Here is a 17,434-nt window from a genome sequence, read left to right on the forward strand (position 1 = left end):
TGATTTGAAGAAGGTCTTAAGATGCCCGTAAAATATTCTGAGCTGCTCTCTGTTGACAGAAGACTTGATTGATGCTTTGAGACGAAGTGTGCATCATTGAGAAAATAACTGCTTTGGTATGAGCTGGCACCATCAGTGTGAGGATAATATTTATTTGGGACCATAAATTCACTAAGTAAGATACAGTGTAGATCCCCTGTATTTCTGTTTTTTTTTTCACAGTGCAGGTCAGAGAATTAGGCATTAGGAAAAAGAAATGTGTTGAAATAACTGAGCTGAGAGTAGAAAATAAGGACTATATCCACAGGCAGCTAGAGCCAGTAGAAACTTTTTACTTTTATGGTTTCTGTATTTGTTTAAGAAATCTGATTTGAAAATGGATTTACCACAGGGGAACTCAAATGCCTACTAAATGTCAGAAGCCAAGAATCCACCCGGGCCAAATGACATTTTCTCGCTTACCAATTCCCAGACAACATTACGTGGTTGTTTATTGAAATGCACTTGGCCTTTGGAGTGCTCTTTTCTGTCTTCTGCTCTTTGTGTTTTAAGATCCATAATCTGTTTTCAGCAGTGTCTGTGTTTGGGTAGAAACTATTTGATCCCTTAAAAACTGATGTCTTAAAATATGTAATATATATAGTAGTGTAATAAGTGTAATCATTTCTACATTCTAACTGGGCTTTTTTAAAGCTAAAAACACACTACTTAAATTTACTGCCGGGTTGTGAGAGGGAATGATTGCATGTAATGATATTTGATTACACTTAATGTTGCACTCTAAAGGAATAGTTTGACATTGTGGCAAATAATACTTATTTGCTTTCTTTCTAGATGAGAGAATCGATACTACTCTCGTATCTGTGCGGTAAATGCAGCTACAGCCAGAAGGTGGTTAGCTTATCTTAACATTAAGACTGGAAGCGGAGGTGAAACAGCTAGGCTGGCTCTGTCCAAAGTAACAAAATCTGCCCAACCAACACCTGTAAAGGCTCCATAATTTACAGTCTATAAGATGTTTGTTTAATACGCAGAAAATGTGTTAAAAGGTTTATGTGGGGAACTGGTCAGCTGATTTTGTTTGCTTTGGGCTAGCTAGGAATATCTAGAACATTATTTTCATAGCATGGGATTCCTAAACAGTTCAAAACAGTGTATATTTTTGACATTTTGGGAAATATTCTTATTCAAGGTTAGTTTTCAATATGTAGCCAGAGCCAGTAGCAGAATGACTGGAAAGAGGACTTGCTCATAGGCAGATTTTGTTACTTTTGGACTGAGCCAGGCTACCTCCAGTATTCATACTAAGCTAAGCTAACCAGCGGCTAGCTGTATTGTCACATTTAACGTACAGATATGAGAGTATCAGTCTTCTCATTCTCAAGTGTATTTCCCAAAATGCCAGACTATTACCCTTTGATTGGACTGTTAACTGTTTAAAGATGCCATGGCATAAAATGTTCTGTTGTCTATCTTTAAAGTATATATTCCTCTGTATATCTCTTCCGCTGTAAAGTTTCACTGCAGTAGTTTTCAGTTTCGGTTTCATTGATTTTGAATGGCCTTCTCTTCCGCTGACTTTCACAGGGAAGACAGCATGCTGTCATACAGTATTTATCAATCACACAGCATTTGTATTCTGTTATTTACTGCAATCCCCCTTCTCCTCCTTCCACCCTTTATCTGTGCAGAATTACCCCCATCAACAGTGACAATCACTTGTCTCCAGCTTGGTTGACTGGCAAGTATTAGTTTGCTCCCTCTGTCACACTGCGGCATCGTCAATCCAAAACAGCAGGGACTGAGTGGTATGTCAAGGATGTCAGCAAGTTTTCTCCCTGAGTTGGAAGATGTGTTAGATCTTAGTCAGAGATGAGCATAAATTTGATAGGAGAGGGGCCAAAAATCCATACTGTTGTCAGTTGTGAATTTAAATCCACATGTGAAAGCCACAATTTGAAGCAACTTTCATAGCATCTGTGTGAGTGTGAAATTGTCAACTATATTTTTTGCAGCACATACAGATATATACGTAAATGCATATGGATGCATTCAACTTCCATGTAACTGAATGAACCCTTTTGAAAAACAAAAAGTTAAACTTGAGCTACTTATTTGCAGTGATGCCAACTTCTCCATGAAAACTTCATTAAAGTATTTTTAGAACAGAGCACACTGAGTAAACACTAACAGCATCACAGTAAATATTGATTGCCAGCAACAGTCGACAGCATTTGTTGCGGATTTCCTGCCTTATCTAATCTAGTCATGTCACTGAAATTTGAAGTTGTGTAACTGCAACTGAGATGCTGTTTAAAGTTTTATGTTTCATGGCAAGTTGACAAGCTGCATATTTGAATCACACAGACCACTGAACTGTCGATATTCTTGGTCCACAAGTTTCCAGTGTGAGACGAATGATACCTGACGGATAATATCAACATACAGGATCTCCAGCATATTGCATTCATTCAGCTTCCCTCTGCCTGTTGCTCTCCTCGTCAGGGATAAAACCCTCAGACTCTAGCAGATCCAGAAAGAGAAAATTTGCTGCATGAGAATTATTTTGTGAATTATTCTTAATATGAAAACATTTTGCACTCTGGCTTGCATACTAATACACTACAAGTGAAACAGAAAGAGACAGCAATGAAGAAGTCATTTGAGTTGTAACTCGTGTAATACAATGTACTGAAGATAATGACAGCAAAACTGCAGAGATATCTGTCATTGAAACATTTCCCATGTTATATTATTTCAACTGTCAGATTCTTAAAAGCATGTTGACTTGCTTCTACTTACTCATTCATAATTTTACAGTTTCCTCTTTCGATTTACAGTTGAATGAGCTACAAAATGTGAGAAATTGGTAACAAAACAACTTAAATTAAAATAAACGAAATATCTTTGATTCTTCCCAGATCCTCTTTCTCACTTTATCTTTATTCTCACTGGAGGGAGACTTGCCTCGATATGGGAAGATTAACAGAGAGACAGAGTAGTTCATGTTTGCAAGATCTGACATCTGCTTCTTGTTCCCCTCCCATTCCTGAGTTATAGTCATTCGAATCAAAAAATTTAATCAGCCCCTTAAATGTTAATCCCTGTTGCTCACAATTACACACATGCAGAATGGCATTCTGTGGAAAATCAGAGGTGACACAAACCCCCACGTGGCTGTGACACTGCCAGCTTGAGACAGAGACAGTTATCTGTACAAGACCGCTGTGTTCCTCCAAATCGACATAGGCATATTACATTTCCACTCTCTGCTTCGCAGCACATTAATATGTCTCCCCAGAAAACATATACACACTTGTCTATTTGCAGCTTTGTTTTGAAATATTAACAAACAGGAGACAATTCAGACACCAAAACACATAAGTCACAATGCAGATATTGTGCATATGTCACATGGATAAAACAGCATACTGTCACTTGTGTATTTGTGTTTTTTAGCCACGTTAATGCATTCAGTCTATGGTGGCTATGACAGTCTGATGGTAAGTTTTGCACTGTAATATAAAACGTGTGTAAATAAAATTAATTTTCATTTTTTTATTTCTTCATTTAGTGCCACTTTTATATAGATTGTTATATTTTATTTCCTATTTTATTGTTTATGTTCATTTAACTGTGCAGTTCTGTATTATTTAATGACAATAAAGCTGAACCCTTGACCATAAGTCAGTCAGTTCACCTCTTTGGTCCAGACTGAAATATCTCAACAGCTATTGGATGGATTGCCATACAGATGTTTGTGGCTTCTGCTGACTTTTGTGATCCTGTAACCTTTCCTCCTGCACCAACATGAAGTGAACATTTGTGGTTTTGAGTGAAATGTCTCTATTAGATGGATTGTCATGATGTTTAGACATTCATGATGAATTGTAATCACTTTGTTCCTGATCACTTATCAGGTCAACATTTTGCTTTATCCAATACTTTGGTTTATGACTAAATATGTACAAACCAATGGCATCCCTAACAGCCTCAGCTGCACTGTGTAGTGCTAATTAGCAAATGGTAACATGCTAACCCGCTAAACTAAGATGGTGAACATGCTAAACATCAGTATTTTTGTCATCGTGCGCATGTTAGCATGCTGATAGCATTTAGCGCAAGGTATCCCTGTGCCTAAATGCAGTTGCATAGACCTTTTAACATGGCTGTACTCTTAAGTCCCATTCACAGTGGATTTATTTCTCTCATGGAGGTGGAGAGATTTTAACATTACCTTATCTGGTCAGTGATTTTAATCCCACCCAGAGCGCATAGGCGGGTAATTTTCCACTTTTCCCGCAGTAATAATTACAGACACAATTACTGTCTTGTTTTCAGCTAAATTGCTGGTCCTCCTGTTAAATCCCGTCCAGAGTAATGTCCTTGTAATTTAAAGTGGGTTTTTTTGCCACAGGAAGAGCTAGGGGAATGAAGGAAATATGTCTGCACGTTGTAATTTTGCGATTGTTAAAATGTCGTCCAGATCCATGAGTTAAATTACAGCCGAGCACAGTGAATATTTTATTAGATTTGTTTCTCTACAGTGAACTGAATCACCTTGACTCTGAATCACGTGAAAATGAAACAGTCTTTGTAGATTCAATTCTTTTTACTGGGAGCAACTCCTTGTTTGAGTCAGCCCTTTATTCTGTGGAAGCTAAGACATTCAGTTACACTAGCTTTCTAGCTGAGCTGCACTACTGGGGCCACTGCATTCACTAGTTTTCCTTGACCTCAGATGACCAAAACAGGCAGCCAAAACAACAATGTGCTGGACACAGAAGTGGTGTCATCTTTATAGCCTTAGCTATAATCTATATCTCTGCCAACCCCATTTCCTTCTCTAATATCTTCATCAATTCCCTTCTCCTGCCATCTATTTTATGCTACATTACAAAGTGCAATTTGAGTGGTGCTTTGATCCAGCTTTACAGCACTGAAATTGAACATTTTTATTATTCCTCACCACCACCCAGATACAGTCCCTCACTGTCTTCCTAGATCAATTCCTTGTTCCCTTCTTTCATCAGTGTATAATGGTCCTTGCCCCCTTTGTTCTTTCAGTTACCTGTTTTTGACGCATTTCCAGTTTCCCCTTTGCCACATCCATTCAATCATTTTCTCTCTTTGGATGTACTTCTACCTTTTTATCTATCCATCATTCCCCATCTCTTGCATCATCCATCTGCTCCCCGTCCTTCCATCCTATTGTTGCTTTACATGCCACACATGAAGTAATTGGATTTCAAAAAAGTAGACATTTGTTGGCTCCAATGCTCTGAGGCAGCACGTTATTCAGATCAAGGCTTTGTGTGTGTGTATTTGTGTGTGTTGAGAGACCATACTTGCTTTAGATGAGCTAGTGATTCCAAGGTCATGAGAGGGATACACCATGGGAATCATGAATATGTATAAAATATCATTTGTTTCAATGAAGGGGTTGTCAGGTTAAATACCACTACTGAGTACAGATAAAAGTAATGAAAGTGGCAGGTTTATCTTTCCATCTTAAAGCAGTCGTTCATATACATGCTGTGCATGCTAACTTCCAGAAATATTCTACTGTCATTCTGCTACCAGTATTATGTAATTACTTTATTCTTATTCTCATAATAGAGGTCAACAGTATTTGGACGAGGGGATGTTACTGCTCCAAACAAACTGAACTATTGAAGAGGTAAGAATGAGGACTTTCCTTGACATTATGACTACGAATGATATTATGGGTATCTGACAATAACAGCTTATATTTCAGGTCCTGAAGGTTTGTAGAAGCCGTGAGTGATACAAAGAGCTTGAATATTATTTACTGAAATGGCACCTCTTCAAGGTCCATAGGTTGTTTCTTCATGGTGAACCCCCATGTGAAGTCACGGTGATGACATTACAGCATGCATACTGCTCCCTGACTGTGTAGAGAACAAGAGAGAGTAATGTGATACACCAGGTACATTATGGTGTCTGTAGCAGTGACTCTATCAACTTACAGTGCCATTAAACCAAGGGCAAAGTGAACATTCTTCTCTGTGAAGTCCATTCACAGATCATATAAAAGGATATATGGTGTGTGTAATGGTGTTTGATAAGCTCTCTGAAATAATTATCATTGGCCCTGCTTGACCTTGCTGGCACAACACTGGTTTGCAATGCACTGCACTCACTTGTACTATAGACCTGCATGTCGCTTTAAAAGTAAGAATATAATTACAAAGTTTAGTTAATTACAGTATGTATGACGCACTGCTGCCCAAGTGACAAGTGCAGAAGTTATGACATCTTAAGCTGTATGAACTCTGTGAATACTATATTGCAAAATCCTGGTTTCTTTCCGACAGTTCTGTGTCTCCTTTACTGTTACAGGCAATGTTTTGCTTGAGTGTGTTGCATAAACATCAGACAGCTCCCAGTGGCATAAGAAGCACTCACACCACATCTGCTCCACTGTAAAATCACTAGTTAAGTCAAGATACAGACAATAAATCTTCAGCTACAGACCTCTCACTAGTTTTTAAAACCTGGAGATGTGCTTGAAAGTCAGCAAGTGGAACTTGGGTTCAGATTTCCAAGGTCAAGAATTAACATCAAGATGGATTGACACAAAATTTTGTACAGACATTCAAGGTTCCCAGACAATGTAGCCTACTGACTTTCGGGGTCCACTCACACTTGTAATTTTTTGCGAAATGTCTTGACAACTATTGGATGGATTGTGATTAGATTTTATGCAGATATTTGTGCCTCCCTCAGGATTACTTGTAATAACTTTTGGTCACCAGTACCAGACCATCTTCGTACAGGTCCTCTGTGCAAGCAGCTTATTAAGATCCATGTTTATATTTATTGTTAGGTGGGCACCTCTAGTATTTAACTGTGTAACTAAAGTCATTTTTAATGCGCTTGAATTTTAATTAAACAATATGCCAGTTTGAACATTTATGATTGAGTGGCTGGAATACATTGATGAGTGATGTAATACATTGCAACACCCTGAGTCTTTGAAATACACTTACATATTCCATCAGTCACTCTCTCTTTAAAAAGAAAGAGCAGCTTGCTATGCATGTGTGGATCTAATGGACACTACACATCTAGCACTTCAGCTTTAATGGACAATATGCAAAATATTTCACAAATTATTTTTACTTCTGTCTGGGGAAATAAACTTTAGAAAAAGGCACAGTGTCAGTACAGTACATCGCAACGTACAAACAAAACTGAACAAGCTTTTACATGCACAGTTACAGTCCTGTAAAAAGTGTTGGCTGTCCAATTTGGCATATGAGTGTTATATCAATTCCTCCAGCCTCATCCTTTGCAACACCCTGACACCGAAGTATGAATTCGACTTCATGCTGTTGAAGTGAGAGTAGAGGTTGGGAGGGATGATGTTTGGGAATAATTGAGAGGGAGGCGAGGGGGTAAATGGAAGCAATGTTTAAAATTATAATTTAGTTCTGTCTACACATTGCTTCTTCTCGCCTGGAGCTCAGTGTTGCTCACAGTTTGCTATTTGTTACTCTCTCTGTGTCTCTCTTATTACTGGGATCTTATGGTAAATCCTAAAGGTAAAATCCTTGTCTATTAAACCAGCCTCTAAAGCTCTCCCATGAAACCGTGTGTGTGTGTGTGTGTCAGTCATGCTGATGGAGCTGCTTGTGTGTGTACATTGCATTTATACATGCATGTGCATGTTTATGATATATCTGCCTGTATGTGTTTCTGGGAACTTATCTGAGCCTGTTTTCATAGTTTATTTTCTCCACAATATCACTAGAGGGTAGACATTTTTGATAAGAGGCGTGTTTTTTATTTTTATTTTAGATTATGCATGTTGTTGGGGGCGGAGTGAATGATCCCTAACAAGTTTAAAACCACTGCTGGGGTTTCATAACTGACAAAAAAACCCCATTTCGCTAAGTGGATTAAGAGCTTGTTATCGTCAAGGAGGAGAGAGCATGCGGGCAAAATGAATACATTTTAAAATTCTGTTTGGATTCAGTTTTCCCACGGAAAATAAAGTGCGTTCTTGCTCTCTCACTTTTAAACCCTATCTCTGGCTGCGGCACATCCTGCAGGAATATCTATAAGATTTACATTCAGCTGCTGCCCAGGGCAAAGTATTAACTGTATAGCATGTTCTCTGTCAGTCAGGGAGTAAAACGTTACAGGCTTGTTTGCAGTAAGAGACTGTGAAGAAAGTGTAAGAGAGGAAGGATGAAGGAGAGATGAAGATAGACAAAAAGAAAGAGAGAAAACGAGTATAAGCCTCATCTCTATTACATCCTATTATCTTCCCTTTAGCAGATGGTCCCTTCACGATACACACTCACTTACACCCACAAATACCGATACCATACTATAGTGTCTCTGCTACTGGACAGGAAAGTGGACACTAAAACTGATGGGCTCCTTTCTGAATTCAACGGAGGTTCCAGGGGCATTTAGGGCGTACGGACTCTGTATCTCTGTGTCGCATGTACTCTCAGACTTTGCTCTAGCAGCTCCATTACCTTAATGGTGATACAGCTCCGAGGAGGGAGGAGAACAGGGAGACGGTGACGAGCAAGACAAAGAGAAGTAGTTTTTTTTTTTCCACAGTAAAGAGAGGAGAAGCAAGGTCAGTCCTTACCATGTTATTTCATGACCACTTGGTTTCCTTTAGAGAGTTTAATGGAGCTTATCAGCATGTCAGGTCATCCATGTACGTGCCTGACAAGTTGTTCATGGAGCCTATGTGGGCTTCACCCTCATATAGCCAGGGGTAAGTGAGTATGTGAACTCAGTCGACTCAGCATATCGATTTTAACAGCTTTCTGTGAGTCTAATAATGAAAGACAGTGGCATTAGCTGGTATTAATTTCTTCCTGGTTGGTTTAAATCACTGGTTCCTAAACCCTTTTTTATTTGTGACACCCTGGCAGGTAGTCACATCTATGAGCCAGTTCAAAACAGTTTCATTTTCCCTTTTCTCTGTTTCATTTGAAGATGATTTAGAGGTCAGTTAAACTATTCAACACTCTCTTAAAAGAAAATATTTTTTTCTTGTTTGCTGTCCCATCATCTCACAAGCCCTTACTTTATCATACATCATCTTTTTTTCTACACTTTCTACAAAGGCAACCATAGTGTTTCTAGAAGGCCAAAAGTGGTACAATTATCCTGTTAAAAAAAGCTGTTTTGACATTTCAGGAATGTCTGAAATAATTATTTTGTACACAATTTTTGTTTTTCCTTTCCTCTCCTGTTAATTGTTTCAAGAGCCACTAACAACTAACATGATAACCTTCCATAGCTAGTAATCACTATCCATCCATCCATCCATCCAACGCTTATCCGTGCAAGATCGGGGGTGGGGGTGCACTGGAGCCAATCCCAGCTGTTACTGGGCAGGATACACCACGGAATCACTGGGAGTCACTACTTAAAAGTTGTAATGTCAAGATATATGATATGAATGTCGAATCAACATCAATTACTTTTCTTTATACTCTTAAGTAGGTTTTTGCTGATATAATATCCTATCATTATGTAGGTAGAAATGCAATATTAGCTTTTCAGTTCTAAAATGAAATAAAAGCACTTCCAATACTTTATATCACAAGACTTTTATTATAAATCTATTTTAATCCTTTAATTACATTTAAGCTTTTTCAGAAGTAAAGGTATATTGTTAAGCCACTATTAAAACTACCACTTGGTAGATAACTTGACATTTTAACCATTTATTCATTTTAGTTATGTATTTTGATTTCTTTGCTCACCTGCTAACTAGTTTTTACTCTCAACTGAAGCATGTAGTGTTCAGGTGGTACAGGTCTCCAAGTTAGTGGGAGAAACATCACTCTCAGCAATTTGTAATCATATTTGTGCGTATGTTTTCTTCTTCAAGGTAAATATGTGGATGTGTCTATATTTCTATAGAAATACTTTGTTGTTCTTATTTTTAAATCAGTTGAGTGCCCCCACAATCTGTCACGTACCTCCTGCTACCTAGAGAGTTACCCCCTGGGGTACTTGTACCCCTGACTGAGAATCACTGATGTAGAGCATAGTGAAGCGGTTCATTATCACTTATGGTTTATGCTTTGGTGCATACTACAAGTGAGCCATAATTTAGGGCAGACTAAGAAGTAAGAAAAGTGGTTCAACTTTAAAATATCATCTACATTTCATCTATCCATTGTGTCCTTGGTGAGGAGAACCATCACTAAAATGCCACTTCAAGTATTACGACCCCTAACAGTTTGACAGCGCTGTAGTGTTATGCGCTGCAAAAAACCTCCCAGCAGACTATAAAAAACTATAACAACATCAGTCAGAAAACTTTGATGTGTCGGGGACATTTGGAGAAGATTTCACTTTCTACAAGATGCTGTTTGTTCTACAGGAAGTTCATTACTGTCCTATCAGCTACATAACAGATCAATAGCTGTCTGGAATTACATTCTGTCTCTCTGTTTGAATGTGTGTGTGTGTGTGTGTTAAAGTGAGAGAGAGAGAGAAACAGAGGGTTTGAACAGCGCAGCGTCACACCACTCAGAGGTGTCCTCGTGGGTTGGGATGGACGTGAAAAAAGGGACGGATGCAAGGAGAGACGAAGGATGAGTGACGGGGGGGGGTTGCTTTCGTGATCAGAGCTTTGACATCTGTAAATTTAATTAAAGCTCTGTGTGTGAGGGAGAGTGATAGACTCTGTGTATTTTTGTGTCAGTGTGTGTTCCCCTTTTGGCTGCCTGCAGGCACAGCACTGCCTCTGTCGATGATATGTCCTTCATCAGATGGCGCAAGGTTGAATAATTAGGTATGTGGCACATGCACATTAGCTCTTTTCCTCTCCCTTCCTCTCTACCTCAAATTTCCTCATTTATCTTCACTTTTATAGCTCTCTTCTAGCCCTGCTTTCCCCCCTTTTTTACACATTTGCAGCAGATATTACATTTTTTCATGATATACTGTATAATGACAGCACTCATTCTTGATTATAGCCTGTCATGAACCCCTCTGGACCATTAGGGGGCACTCCGAATATCTATAATAAAGCCTGCTGGCCACTTTCAGAGCCAGGCCTGGTATCCAGCCTTTTGTACTGTAAGGTTCGATTTTGAGTTTGCATTCACAGAAAGAACATTACTTTATGCCATTGTGAGTCATGACTCTGTGCTAAGTCTAAGAGTAAGCATGAACTCATATTTTCCTCATATTACATTTATTATTATTATTATTATTATTATTATTATTATTATTATTATTATTATTATTTATTACGTTTATTTTCAAATTACTGCTACAAAAAAGGCCCCATCATGGCTAATGGTTTGAATAATCTTTAGCAGTCCTTTATTCCGTCGTCATGAAACATGTAAACATGCATTTGGAGTGTCCTCTCACGCTGGGAGTAAGTAAGTTGCCCCTGAGTCATCATTTTGGCCAAAGTCTTAGTGGGAAGTAACTCAGACGTATGTATCTTCCTCCTAGTGATTTCTCTTCCCCCAGATGTTCCCGAACAAACCCTATCACCAGACGAGAACATCTAATGAAAGATGCTTTTGAATTGCATTATGGGGAGATTCAGTTTTCCTGGTGCTTGACCCATGCTAGGGGCTAAAAGTCAGGACATATTGTCGTCCTCTTCTTCAATTACAGCTATTAGTTTTTTGTAATCTGTCCCTTGTAGGTGCCCCAGCCTTATGGAAGTGTAATACTAAATTGATGTAGCATCTTTTTAAGGTATGTTTTGGTAACTAAAGCATTTAGTTATGGTTAGGGAGAGATCCTAGTTAGCGAAAAGTGCCCGAACAACCTGAACAGGCTGCTTTTACCATAGGGGATAAGTGGCTTGCCTCTGAAGTTCTCACACATAACATTCACATAGCCAAGAATGAGCCCAGTCAAACTGAGGAATAGCCTTGTTTTAGTTAATTTTACCAGAATTTTGTAACCCAAAATAGGTGACTGTAGATGACAGAACGACTAGGCAAGAAATTGCAGGAAACTTGGTGATCAATCCCACAATCCTTTTAACCGCAACCCGTGAATTATGTATTTATTTGTTTATTCGACAGGGACAGGGCACAGCCTCTTTGCTTTAACCCATGAATTAAACCCAAAGAAAACCAAACTCTTGTCCACCTACATGTGACAGGCCAATTTCTCGTTGGAAAGACTCTCTGAACCACGCCATATGGGCAAATATTACACAACTGCATCAAAACAAATGTTGTGTAGCAACACACAGTCACTCTCATTTTTGTTTTTGTCTGCTCAAGTAGCTACAGAAAATGGATTTCTATTCCACAATAAGAGCTGTATCTCCTCAAATTACATATATCAAAACACTTAATCGCCTTATTATATCATATATATCCATGTACTGATGGTCATCAATAATATATGACATTTCATCAGAGATTGTCTGCTCCCAGCCATGAATTCTTGCAGTTAAAGCTGCACTAATGACCTTTTTATATTAACAATAGAACAAATGGCTTCATGTGATATTAAGAGGGGTCACTAACCGACACACAGAATTAGCTGTGTGATTCTCCTCAGCTCTATAAAGCAGTTTAATGTATTTCAGCTTGTTGTTTTGCCGCAGCTTCACTATTTGGCTCACTCTCGCCGATCTCATCAACCTCATGTCCAGACACAGCAGACACCAAAATAAGCTCTGATACACCCACTGCATGCTTAAGGTGACCAGATTTCCGGAATGAAAAGTGGGGACAATTTTGGTTTGTTGGTCAGTATGTCATTAAAAATATATTATTATTATATATGAAATAAAAAGGGGGACAATTTCGGTTTTATAATCTGTAAAATATAACTTATGAATGAAATCGGGTCATTTTGAGGCAGAATCTATCTTTCAGTCAATAAGTAGAGGCTGCAATCACTTTCTGCCAAGTGGAATACTGCATTTTATAAGTTGTATTGGCCATTTAAAGGTATTTCAACAGGTAAAAAGTACTGGGTTGGTTGGTAAACAGAAAGTTAAATAATATAAAGTCATCAGGATAATTACAAAAGAGATCATATATTTTACATATAACTCAGTAGTAAGTCATATTATAGGCTACAGTCCGTTTTCCAAATATAAACAAGGATATTAGATATACCAAGCACATATTCCATCTGCAACAACAAGCCTATAATCACGTAAATGTCATGCCTGGTTATGCTATAAACTGCTAACACTTATTTGGCCACAACTGTGATTATTCCGATAAAGATAAAGTATCACAAAGACATACATTAGCTATTACCTGGGGACATAAAGTGATGTTTATTTGCACATTATGTCTGTTTGACCCAGATAAAAGCAGCTGTAGACAAAAAGAGACTGGGCGATGCAGCTTTAACATGCTGCGTGTGCTCCCGCAGACGATCACTTTTTGGCACAACATAGTGCTGCACGCTACCTGCCCAGCACCCAGCAGCTTTTGGCCCCTAAACAGTTATTAATTTTCCCTCACAAGAGTTACTCCATAACTGCTGGGCTTGCAAATAAGGAACTGTTTACTAACATACTGACTTTATACTGCAATAATGTCAATGTTGTGTTTACAGCTTGTAGCCCTGTCCCCAAGTAGCCAAAACAAATCAATACATGAGGCTTTAATAATTTTCTGCTGCATGCCTGATGTGCCTGCTCTCTAGATGAAATTTTACCCTTGTCTAAGATTTGGAGTATGACAGTGATTATTATTGTTATTATTATTAAGAAGAAAGACCCAGGGATTGAAACTCGGCCTGGGAAGATACTGAGGCTTTCCATGCCTGCTCTTTTTTTCTCTACAGTCTAAAGATGTGCAGGTTAAGTGAACTGCTTGTCCCATTCATTCATAGTTACGTGTGTGAGTGATTGTCTATTTATGTTAGCTCTGTGATGGACTTGGCACCTGTGCAGGATTTTTTTTTCGCTTTTTGTTCACTGTATCCTAGCATAGTATATTTCCTGCCAAGGTAGGGCTGAATACATTTTTAATATGCAAATGGCAGGTTGGTGGACGATCAATGACAGCTTCCAAAGATTTAAAAACTAATGGCAAAGGTAGCTTTATTCCGAACTAATCCTACTGAATATTGTATTTTTATGGTGAATTATCACACTGGAAATTGTCTTAAACAAGTAAAACTTGCCCACTGTATCTTGACTACTTCAAATTCTAGTGTGTGTGTGTGTGTGTAAATGAGTGTGTGAATCTGTGTGTCAGCTAGCTTATGTGCCCTGCTCTGACACTAATGCAAATAGCCACCTCAAGGGCAACATACAGTAGGAGGGCGGGGATATGTCATCGCTGATAAAAAAAAGGCCTGAGCATGCACGCACGCACGCACGCACACACACACACACACACACACACACACACACGCACATTATCACTGATGCCACCCAGCAACCGAGTGTCCAAATTAATTACAGCCATCCCACGTGAGTACAGAACGGCTGGCACAGGCCTTGACTGCTGCTCCTCCCCTCCACTCAACCCTTTCCTCTCTTCTCTAACACTTCAATTCCAGGCTATTTTAATCACTGCTTCTCCTCTGCTCCTCTGAAAATGACAGTTCTTAAGAGTTTTAGCCCGCAACCTTCCCTAAAGACTGCAGACACCATTCGAAGTTCATAATGTTGATGTTTTGATTTTTGAGAATCTATTCAAATCTTCGTCTTTCTGAATCTCTATTTTGTTTCAACTTTGCCCCAACAGTTTTGCCAGCCACCCTTTTGTACGACATATGTATGCTCATACATATAATAACATTGGGCTCAGAAAGACACTAATGGTGTTTCTTAATGTATCTTAATTTACTTAGGAGTCCATTTAAGAGCTGTATGCAGGCTTTTAGTATGTTGCCAAGAGTGCACTTTCTCGATCTGTAAATTTAATGGAAGTGAAGCAACAATCTCATTTCTTGAATATTGCCTCCTGTCCTCTCCTCTCGTCTTCTCACAGTGACAGACACTGTAGGCAGCAGCTATAAACAGTTATTATGTCATTATCATCATCAGCTTCTGTGTTCTTGTCAATAAGCTATAGGTTTTTAACTTGAAGCTGGCTTCATGTGAGGATAATGGTCCTTACTGTCACAGGAAGCCGTAAATTCAAGCACTGAAAATAATACACGAGATGTATTTGTCTTGTGTGGTGACCTGCTCATAGTGACAAATGTTAGCTACCTTTAAGTAAATGCTGTAATACTGACTTAGTCTGCTAGCAAAATGACTCCTTTGTCTATTCTGTTTCACAAATATTATTACATTTGTCACAAATAAACACTTACATGGTTTTATCACCACCTCATCAAAGTAAAACAAGAAATTCAATATGCCATTGTTCTGGCAAAGCACATAGTGAGTCAAGTAAAGCATATAGTCTTGCTTCAGTTAAACTTTGGTTTTGATTAAAGGGACGAACCATATACATGTTTCAGCAGCCATTAGCAGTGCGTTTTTTAGATTGCAACCTGGTGTGTGCTCAGTGTTAGCTCGCCTGTCTGCTTTTCAGTAAATATTTGTGTATATTTCACCAAAGGCTCAGCAATGTGAACTCAGCTAAATTTACAGGATGATAATGAAAACGGATAGTGAGCTGGACTCAATATTATGATGACACTGTTGTAGTGAACAACGGTGTGGATTTGTGCATTTTATATTGAATAAATTTGGAGCTACTCTAAATTCCTTTCTCCTCCCCAGAGAAGAAGGAGATGGGTCAAAGTTGCTTTCTCTAAGTGCTATCCCGACCATAAAACTGGCACCTTTTTGATTCCGAAGTTCATAACGTGGGGCCTGACTGTTAAACTGACAAAGGGACACGAACCAGCCATTGGCATTTCCCTGAACAGCCTATCAAAACTGGCCCCCCACACACATGTTTCCGTGGCAACTGACTTTGCTCTGTTTATTATCCCATCAAAGGGATACTCCTTGTCTCACCTAAGTGTGACATAATCCAGGACAGCCGAACTTTCAATGTAAAAGGGACTGCAGTCTCCAAAGACTCAAAGCATTTAATTAAGTTTAATTAAATCTTTAGTTACCTGATTACGTTTGCCTCTATTTGAGTAGTTATGTTAACTGTTGTTGCTATCCGTTGTTGATATTAGTGCTGAAAAGAAAGTTACTTGTGCAGTGTTTTTATTTTCAGCAAGACACTCCTTCATCTAATGTAATCCAAGCTTTCCTCATGTAACCTGAGCTCCCCCAAGTGGACGAAATAAGTATTACATGCCCTCGTTGGAAATGCCGTTAAATGTATAAATATCCTGACCAATAAAGTGACAATTGTTTCCTGTTACCAAATGCCTAGAACAGTACAACCGTTTAACCGTTGAGGTACGATTGTGGAAAATATTTGATTATAATACGTACAAATAGATTTCTTTTTAGACATTAAGTTTAGAAAGGCAGTCCCTCGGGAAACCTGAGACGCCCCCTGGGGAACCACGCCCCAGGCAACAAAAGAGCGACACGCGTCCTCGCCGCTCTCTTTTCTTCGCTGTTGGCTCTCTTCCGCTCTGCTCAGCTCCCTGGACGCATCGGCACGCGACGGCGTGCCTCGCCAGGCAACGCCCTCAGACTCGGCCAGCGAGTTCGGCCTTTTGTTTCGCCTGAAGCTACACACCTGAAGTGCCGCGACATCGATCTGCCTTCAGTTTGTTTTATTTTCTTTATTTCTTTTGTTTGTTAAAGTTATCAGTCCGTTAAGTTACACTCGACTAATTCAGGAACGACCAAGTTCCATTTTAAGCCTTTTTCGTCGAGCCAACTTCACCGAGGTCAGACCAAGCCACGTGGTCTTGCCAGCTACAACGAAGGAAACCTGAAAACAGCCGAATTGCCAGACGGAGGAGGCGTTTTCAATCAGACACGGAGAACCCCGGAGAATCCCTAGCAAAAAGCCAGGATCGGGCAGCTAGCGCGGGACCCGTGCAACAGGCCAAAAGCAGGCTGTCGACAAGCAGTAAGACTTAACACACGTTCTGTGATCAGATGTCCATTTTAACTCCTAAAATCATAGCATTAGTTTACTTTCATTAGCTCTTCTATGCCGTATGAGTCAAATGCTTCCCACAATCGAACCTCCAGGCTCATTGTTCAGCAAATGTTTATGTTCCCTGTATCCAACCATCTTCTTATCACATTAGTTAGAGAATAAATTCACTGTAATATAATGAAGAGCTGTGTGTGTTGCCTATTTCTACGTCCCTGCCGAGAGAATTGACCCTTTAGATATGAGACTGACTGACTGTAATTGAGCGATTATTAACTAACTGATCACTAGTAATAATTGTATAATTATTAAAACTACCTAGAGGTCCGGAGACTCTATGATTATAACAACTCCGGTGGTGCCAGGCTAAAATCAACACTTTGATATAATACCGATACAAAGGATAGTAATATGGGCTGCGTTAGCCGGTGAAGTAA

This window comes from Micropterus salmoides, unplaced genomic scaffold (assembly GCF_014851395.1).
Source record: "Micropterus salmoides isolate LMB-PRFRI ecotype aquatic unplaced genomic scaffold, ASM1485139v1 Ms_hic_scaffold_14, whole genome shotgun sequence".
Lineage (NCBI taxonomy): Eukaryota > Metazoa > Chordata > Actinopteri > Centrarchiformes > Centrarchidae > Micropterus > Micropterus salmoides.